The sequence below is a fragment of the Choloepus didactylus genome, chromosome 14 (genome assembly GCF_015220235.1).
Source record: "Choloepus didactylus isolate mChoDid1 chromosome 14, mChoDid1.pri, whole genome shotgun sequence".
In the NCBI taxonomy this organism is placed as follows: Eukaryota; Metazoa; Chordata; class Mammalia; order Pilosa; family Megalonychidae; genus Choloepus; species Choloepus didactylus.
Window position 1 is genome coordinate 17,241,502 of NC_051320.1, and position 8,992 is coordinate 17,250,493.

The following is an 8,992-nucleotide window of genomic DNA, read 5'->3' on the forward strand; positions in this document are numbered from 1 at the left end:
CTCCCTGCGCGTGCCCGTGGAGGGCGGGGCGCCGAGGCGGCAGCCAATCAGCGCCGGTCTGGTCGGGCCCGCCTCCAAGGACCTCGCAGGGGGTGGGGGTGCGCAGGGAAGGAACTTCGCGGGGGGCGCGCCGGGCGCAGGGCGGGGAGCAGCGGGAGCTGCCGGAGGCCAGGGGCCAGAGGAGCTTCGGAGCCCGACGCGGGGTGGGCCGGTCCCGACCACTACTCTCCCCGGAAGTGAAAGGGCAGGAGCGCGTGAGAACCGGTGCGGGCGGGGGAGGGGGGCGCCGGGAGCAGGTGGCGCTGCCGGAGGTGGGGGAGGGGGGAGGAGCGAGGTGGGGTGAGCGCGCACGTCCTCTAATAGGAAAGCCCAGATGGATGCGCGGAGTCCGTAAGCCGAAAACCCGAATCTACCAAGGTTTGTTTACCCAGGACCGAGAACGTAAAGAAGTTGAGCACTTAACTGGTGGACGTAGGTTCTGGGGTTTTTTTGGTTTGTTTGTGTTTTTTTGTTTTGTTTTGTTTTTGCCTCTGTCTGGTGAAACAAAAACCAAAGTGGATGGATGTTTTTAATATTTAGTGATCTTTATTTAAAACCGAAAGTTGATTATTTAATATTTTATTATGGGGATTGGGAGAAAACGGAACAAAGGGCATTTAAAAAGCAAAATACTACTCTACCAAGAATTTGAGAAAGAAAGTATTTTTCGACAATCGGATACATCGAGTTACTTTGTAGGGTAGAGCAGTGGGTGTCAAGATTCACCCCCCTCTCCCACGTTCTCATTTACCCCGCTTGCCAAGTAAGAGCAGGGAAACTGCCTGTCGCAGAGCCTGTTTGGAGATTCAGGATTCTTTTGAAGAAAGGGGACGCTTAGGGCCGCCCGCCGCGCGGGGCGGTTTCCGGGGAGCTGTCCTGGGCCTCTTCTCCTGAACTCGCTCTGCATGGTCTCGCCTCGGCCCTCCAGAGCGGCCACCTGCCCCCAGACCACCCCTGTCTGGGCGCCGCAGAAACCTCGATCTCCGCGTCCCGGACGGAGCCGCGCGCCTTCTCTCCCGGCCTCGGCGTGAACCCGCTCAGCCACCGCCACGCTGCACCATTGCTCAACCTGAAACCTGGTCAACGGCCCCTCATCCCCCACTCCGTCTTCCGCAGTCATCAAGGCCCGGGGTTCGATTTACGTCCACCCCAGGGCCGACCACCTGCGCCTCCCACCCGGGTCACTGCAGTTACCTTCTCGCGGGTCTCGCCGCCTCCGGTTTACCCTTCCCCCATCTCGACATTGCAACGTGATAGAGGCTATATTTTAATGTAAATCTCATCGTGCTGTTCCCGTTTAAAATCTTTTAATGGCTTCCTGCTTGTCCTCAGGATAAAGTCTTATCTCCTTAAATTCGCTTCATAAAGTCCTCCTAATCCCGTTTGCGCCAAGTCTCCAGCAGAGGCTTTTACCCGGGGCCAGTCCTCCCACCCATCTTTCCTGGTGTTCCAACAACCGGGGGTTGCTTTCAGTTCTCTAAACGTGCCGAGTCCTCTCCAGTTTCTGAAGCCTTCCCCTGGCCCCTCCTGGCCTTTAGAGGTGGCTTCCTGTCATCCCCTTCCCTCCCCCTCGAAGGCGAGGGCAGGGAGCCCCCAGAGCCCCCCACTACAGCCCACCCTGTAGTGGCCTCTTGTTGTATGTGTTGCATTCCGTCGTGCTCATCAGTGTTCCCAGTCTGTCCTGGCAATACTGGTCGGAGCCCAGTACACCTCTAACACACAGTGATGGGAGCAGTAATTCCTTAGTTATCTGCTGATAGGTTCCTTTTATATTGCTGCATTTTTTAGTTTTGAGTTCCTCCTTTGTTACAAGTTTCTCTATAAGAATAAATAAAATAAAACAAGATATGGTGATTTTTACTTAAACCAATCTGCTTTTTTTTTTGTCGCAGTCAACTATACATCTCTTAGCAGAAATAGTGTGTTGGTTTGTGAAGCGAAATTCTGGGAACAGTGCCTTGCTATTCCATGGCATTGGGCAAAATGGTTCATTTTAAGCTTAGATTTTGAAACTTTAAAACTCAGATGAAAGTAATGCCCCAATAATGCTGGATGGAGGGGGTGGAAGGGAAGAATATTAAGCAGAGAATTCTAGTTCCTTATTTATTATTATTAATATTTAGGTTAGCAACTATCAATATGTTCAGAAATTGCTCTGGTATTGGGGGTTGTGGTTTGTTTTTTTGTTTTTTTTTTAATCTTGGTACTCTTAATATTTTTTTTTGTTTACATGAGATGTCAGTGTAACAAATTGAAATCCTCATTTTCCTTGTGCTCACTTACAGCTAGCATTGCCAATATATATATATTTAGATCTATGGTATTTCTAAATAACGCCCTGCTGCACAACTTTCCAATAACATTAAACAAGAATTCTTTGTTGAGAGGTGTAATACTTAGAGGGAAGGATAGGGAAAGAAATCTTAACTACTGCAAATTGTTTCCCATCAGCCTTATTCTGAGGGAGATCCTTGTTGGTTTCCTCATTACTGTACAACTAGTCTGTTGACTGTTACATTTTGATGGAAGGGAGTAGAATTTAGTAAAAAAAAAAAAAATTTAAAAGAAGGGAGTTTGTTTCTTTAGTAAAATGAGCAAAACATAAATGAGATTATAGAAAAGTAAAAGCAAGTAATGTACTCTGAGCTAGAGAAAGATAAATAATATATTTCTACGCTTTTGTGCTAAAATTAATGTTATATGACCCCATTTATTTAATAAGAACAATATTTGAAACAGAAGAAATATGCATTATAGTATTTACTGTTTCTACAGAAAAATCATCTCCAAGTATGTATCAGATCTGTTTCTGTAATGTCAAATGACAATTATAAATAATAAGAAGAAAATAAGTGCTGTAGGAATGGCTTCTCTTTTGGATGTAGGCTTGGAGAATTTTGAGTTTACAAAATGTTTTAGACACTCTGATTTGGTAAAAATCCTAGAAGTACACTTTATTTACATTTTAGGTAACTGCACTTCCACTTTTTAAAATCTTTTTAGACCTTATTTTCAAACTTTATTGAGTGGGAAAGGATTCTTGAAAATGTTTATAGTGAAACATTTTTTTAAAATAGCTAATTTTACAGTGTAATACACTCTAGCCTTATGTAAGCATGCCAAACTTGATAAGCTGAGTACTTAAAAGGAGCACACATTTAAGATGAGATCTAAGATTGCCATTTACTACCTTTGTTGGTTTTAGCAGAAATTTCAAGTTAACTGGGCATTGAAAATAAACTGCCACTCTAGGAGAGATATTCAGATAGCAACAACTAGAGTACCTTATTGGGGGAAGTGAGTGGGAGTTGGAAAGAAAAGACTCACGTCTAAGTCTGCTAGTTTTGTATCTTCTGGAAGTTACACCTGAGAATTGGCTTCCGCATTTGTAAAATTGGGCAGGTACCACTGTACCACGTCACAATGAGGATCATACAAAGATGAAGGGAACTGCCAACCTAAAACACTGGACCTTGAGACATTTGGTTTTCATGGAATCATAAAAATAGTAATTACATATATACACATATCATATATAATACAAGCAGAATGAAAAAGATCTGAGGAGGCAATAAACTACCTTTTTATAAACTGGTTCTCTAAGAGGGTTCGCATTGGCTTGCATGATTTCCTCAGGGGTAAGGGCTGATGGTAGAGACAATTGACATATTCCATTTAAAAACCCTCTAGTGAGTTTACAGATGATTCTGGTACAATCTAGATTTTGTTATGCTCTGCCTATCACACAAGAACAAAGTGGTATTTGCAGGCAAAAAAAAACAACAAAGAAAAAGAAGGCAAATACTTACTGAAGTTTATCTTGTTTGATGCTCGCTCTCAAAGTTTAAGAAGGAAGATATTCTTCATTGACAATATTTTTTATTTTCATTGATTCATGTCAAATCTGAGGGATAAAGTGGCAAAGTAGCAATGAAAGCAATCTTCTTATTCTTGACTCCTTCCTCCAAGTTTGAAAGGTTTGGCCAACAGTCACCCTAACAGGTTTGACTGAGAACTTATGATGTGCAGAAAGTTAGATTATACACTGTAGAATGCAAACTAAATATAAGATGCATTTTCTCTTGAGGAAGCTAAAAAACAAAACCCAAACACATTTGTCAAAATTTCCCCTTAAAATGCAAATCTCCCTAAGAGGGTATCTTAGTTTCCTCAGACAGCCATAACACAGACTGGGTGGCTGTGCTCCCTCTATTCCAAACTTTTGGGATTCACATTGAGTCCCCCACAAAAGGCATGTTCAGGTCCTCACCCCTGGTCCTGTGGGTCCTATTTGTCAATAGGCCCTTTGAAGATCTTGTTAGTTCGGGTGTGCCCGGACTGAATGAGGGTGGGCCTTAACCCAATATGGCTGAAGTCCTTATAAGCAAAGGGAAGTGGACACAGAGAGAGGAAGCCATGGGGAGCAGCCAGAAACTGGAAGTCAGTGCACCCAGAAGAGAAAGGAGGAGACACCGCCATGTGCATTGTCATGTTGTCACGTGACGGAAAAGCCAGGGAACCCCAAAGATGGCCAGCCAGACAGAAGATACTGACCCCAGGAGGAAGCCAGTCTTCTAGCCTCTGAAACCATAAGCCAATAAATTTCTATTGTTAAGCTGTCCCGTTGCATGGTATGTGTTTTAGCAGCCGGGAAACTAACTCACCAGCCTCTGCACCAGTTGATCCCTCAGCCTGGAATGCTGCTTCCCACTTCATCTTCAATAAACTCCTACTTACTCCTCAGGACTCAGCTGAGATGTCAACTCTGAGAAAGCATTTCCTGGTCCCCACCTCTGGCTGAGGGGTTGGGAGGCGTACATGTTGCATGCTCTTCTTCCATTATCATATTTGTACTACAATTTCCCCAATGGTGACTTATTCCTTACAGCATCCCCAGGGATACACAATAAATATTGGTTGAATAAGTGGCCAAAAATACTTTTTTATGAAGACATTGTTATAGGTTGGGTCTAAGAGAGGATGATTTGGCTTAAAGTTTTACTTCTGTGATTTTATTATATTTTTACAAATATACGTCTTTATCTTTTATATTATCCTTTTTATCGGTTAATTTAAATTTTAATTCTTGGGATACCGGTTAGAATTAGGTTGGGCAGTAAGTAACAGAAAAGCCTCAAATAGCATTAAGCATAAACCCCAGAGCATTTTGCTCTCGACCCTGTTCAAGGACAAACTCCCTTAAACTCACTTCCCCATCCCAAGGCTGTGTCAGGAATCTTCCTGCTCCAAGACAGAGGCTAGACTGGAATTCTGCTTCAGCAGGGTGGAGGAAGGAATAAAGTAGGGATAACGGGCTGGTACCTTTTGTCTTTCTAAGAGGTTCCCCAGAAGCTGCCATCTAATATTTTTGTTTACACAGCATTGACCAGGCTTCACCCCACATAGCTGCAAAGGAGGCTGAGCTATGAGTGTTTTAATGTGAGAACCTGTATCCAGCCAACAATTCTATTAGTGGAGAAGAACAGGAGGGATGTATATTGGGGGACAAAAGGAAGTGTGGGCCATGCCTGTGTTTAGACATGGATATCACACATCAACATAGTCCAAATGAATCTAGATTTCAAAGGTACTCTTCCAGACTCTCAATCTCCTCTGTGTCAAAGGTCATGGCATTTAGACTCGGTCATTTCTATACCAAGCAAGACACTAAATGTCCAGGTTTTTAATATTATCAAGTAATGTAAGAAACAATCATGATCACCTTGTCTTTAGAATGAAACTCAGAGATGAGGTGAAGGAGAAGTAGAAGTGGAGGATGTAAGTAGCGTGAGGGAATAATTTCAAAGAAAAGGTTTTACATTTTAGCACTTGCTTTGGGATCCCTGAGTCACACTGGCTGGGTTTGCTTTGTCCTGTGCTTTTCTCTCCACTTCCGGAAGTTTCTAACAAAGCCCTGACCTCTCCGCGCTCCTGCCAGCGCCTGCACTTCCATCCCCTGAAGCTGGAGGGCTGTGTTCCACCACGGGCCACCTCGGGCCCAGCTTTATTACCCGACGTCAGTTGTTGCTCTTCTCCGACCACACCATGAGATGTCTTCAAAATCCCCAGAACAATCTGCACATCTTCAGAGACCCCAGAACACTTTCCACAATAGACTGCTGCCTGCCCGAGCCTCTGACACTGCCCTTAACATACAACCTGCTCTCCCTTACAACCAGACTTCCCATCCCTGCCGTCCTCAGCCACCAGCCAAAAGGTCAATGAAGCCATTCCTTTGCTCATCTGCTCTCTCTCATTCCCATGCTGCTCTGTGCTTTTCCCTCCCCCATCCGATAATATTTCCTTCCGGTCTTTTTCCTCCTTACAGGCCCTTCCACAGTGTCTTCTGAAACACTACCTCCACTCTTGGCTATGTCTTGTTTTATTCTCTAAACCTACTCCACTGTAAATAAACTTCTCCCAATCTCTGACTCACCGCGGGAGAAGCGGCTGTCTTCTTTAGCTGAGGAGACACTGCTCCTGGCTTGGTCTCTTCCATCACTCCCTCTCCAAAGCCTTCTTCCTCTCCTCCCACAGACTTGCAGGAGCTCCTTTACTTTGAAAGAGGGCTCCCTTGTCTGTGTCGCTCTGTTTCTTTCCTTCCTTTCATCCCCAAATAAAGAAATATGCAATATCCACTGCTCCATTGTGTCACCATCGCTCCCAGCTTACTTTCCTGTCATCTGTTTGCACACTCCACATCTTTATGAAACAAAAATGTTGATGTCATCCATGACTTCCACATTACCTAATTATTTCTTTTACAGCATCGGATTCCTCAATAATGACATGACATCCTTTTGTCAAAATTATTTCTCTTTCCTTCTGTCTTACTACTTACCCTGGTTCTTTTCTTACTTTTCATAACCACTCTTTTTCATTGGATTGAGTGTTTCCATGGAGATGTTTTTCATTAATTCACAAATAGCAAATGTTTAATGAACACTTACTTTGTGCCAGGCAGAAGTTAAAGAACTTCGTATGCGTTATTTCATTTAACTCTCAACTCTGTGAGGTAGATGAAATTATTATCTCTTTACAGAAAAGGAAACTGAGGCTAGAAAACTATGGTGGTGAGTTATGTGCTCAAGATGACGCAGCTGGTAAGACTTGGGAATGGACTCAAACCCTGGTTTATTGAATTCCAAATGACTGCTTCTCCATCCACTGTTCTTTTTTCTTGTTTTTACCTTGAATATGAACCTTTCAAGGATGCAGTGCTGGTCACTCCACATGCCATTCAACAGACTTTCACAGGGAAGTGTTTGACTTGCATTGGGGGAACTCTCTCCTTTATGTATTTTTTTTTTTTTTAGCTTTTTATTATGGTAAATTTTTAGCATACACAGAAGCAGAGGGAATTGTGTGATGACCCCGCAGGTCCCATCCCCTCACCACAATAATCATCAATTTACAGTCATCCTTTTTTTTTTTAATTAGAGCAGTTGTAGGTTTACAGGAAAATCATACAGAAAGTAGAGTTCCCATCTATACCCCGACAAATACAATTTTCCCTATTGTTAACATTTTGCCTTACGGTGTGTGCCGGTTTGAAGGAATTATGTCCCCTAGAAAAAGCCATGTTTTTTCATGCAATCTTGTGGGGGCAGATATATTGGTGTTGATTGGATTGGAATTCTTTGATTGAGTGTTTCCATGGAGATGTGATTCAATCAACTGTAAGTGAAACATCTGACTCGATAATTTCCATGGAGGTGTTGCCCCACGCATTCAGGGTGGGTTTTAATTGGATCACTGGAGTACTTTAAAAAGAGCCACACAGGCCCATATGCTTGCTGCAGATGAGAGACAGTTTGAAGATGGCCATTGAGAGCAGAAGATGGCCATTGAGAGCAGACTTTTGCTCTGGAGAAGCTAAGAGAGGGCAAAATGTTCCAAGAGCAACATTTTGGAGGGAGCCATTTTGAAATGCAACCTGGGAGCAAGCAGATGCCAGCCACGTGCCTTCCCAGCTAACAGAGGTTTTCCAGACACCATTGGCCATCCTCCAGTGAAGGTACCTGACTGTTGATGACTTACCTTGGATACTTTATGACCTTAACACTGTAACTTTGTAACCAAATAAACCCCCTTTATAAAAGCCAATCCATTTCTGGTGTTTTGTAAAAAGGTAGCATTAGCAAACTAGAACAGGGTGGTACCTTTGTTAAAATTGATAAAGTATTATTACTATTATTATTATTATTCTAATAACTTTAGCCAACTATTTACATTTGAGTTTACTCTTTATGTTACACAGTTCTGTGGGTGTGTGGGATTCTTTTGTTTTTTGTTTTTTTTTTGGTGTGATAACTTAAATACAATCTAAAATTTCCCTTTTTATCCCTTTTCAAGTATACAATTCAGTGGCATTAATTACATCCACAAAGTTGTGCCAACTTTGCCCACACTTTTGCATCACTCCAAATAGAAACTCAATACCAATTAAACATTAACGTCCCATTCCCTACCCCCAACCTAGTCCTTGGTAACTTGTATTCTAATTTCTGACTCTGAATTTCTTATTGTAATTATTTGATATCAGTGAGATTGTATATTTGTCCTTTGGTGTCTGTTTTATCTCACTTAACATGATGTCTTCAAGGCTCATCCATGTTGTAGCATGAATCTGAACTTCACTACTTCACTCCTTTTTACGGACAACTAATATTCCAGTCTATATCATATTGTGTTTATCCATGCATCTGCTGATGGACATTAGGGTTGCTTCCACCTTTTGGCAATTGTGAATGATGTCACAATGAACATTGGTGTGCAAATATCTGTTTGAGTCCCTACTTTCATTTCTTTGGGTATGTACCTAGTAGTGGGTTTGCCAGGTCAAATGGTAATTCTATACTTAATTTTCTGGAGAATTACCAAACTGGTTTTCCACAATGGCTTCACCATTTTACATTCCCAATAACAATGTATGAGTGTTCTTATTTCTCCA

At 42.7% G+C, this 8,992-nt stretch overlaps 1 long non-coding RNA gene across 1 annotated transcript; it reads left to right on the forward strand.

The window, feature by feature from the left end:
- The first annotated feature begins 129 nt into the window (after positions 1-129).
- Positions 130-2,624, forward strand: LOC119509318. The gene is made up of 2 exons (XR_005211674.1): positions 130-264; positions 364-2,624. It is a non-coding gene; the product is annotated as an uncharacterized LOC119509318 (long non-coding RNA).
- The last annotated feature ends 6,368 nt before the right edge of the window (positions 2,625-8,992 follow it).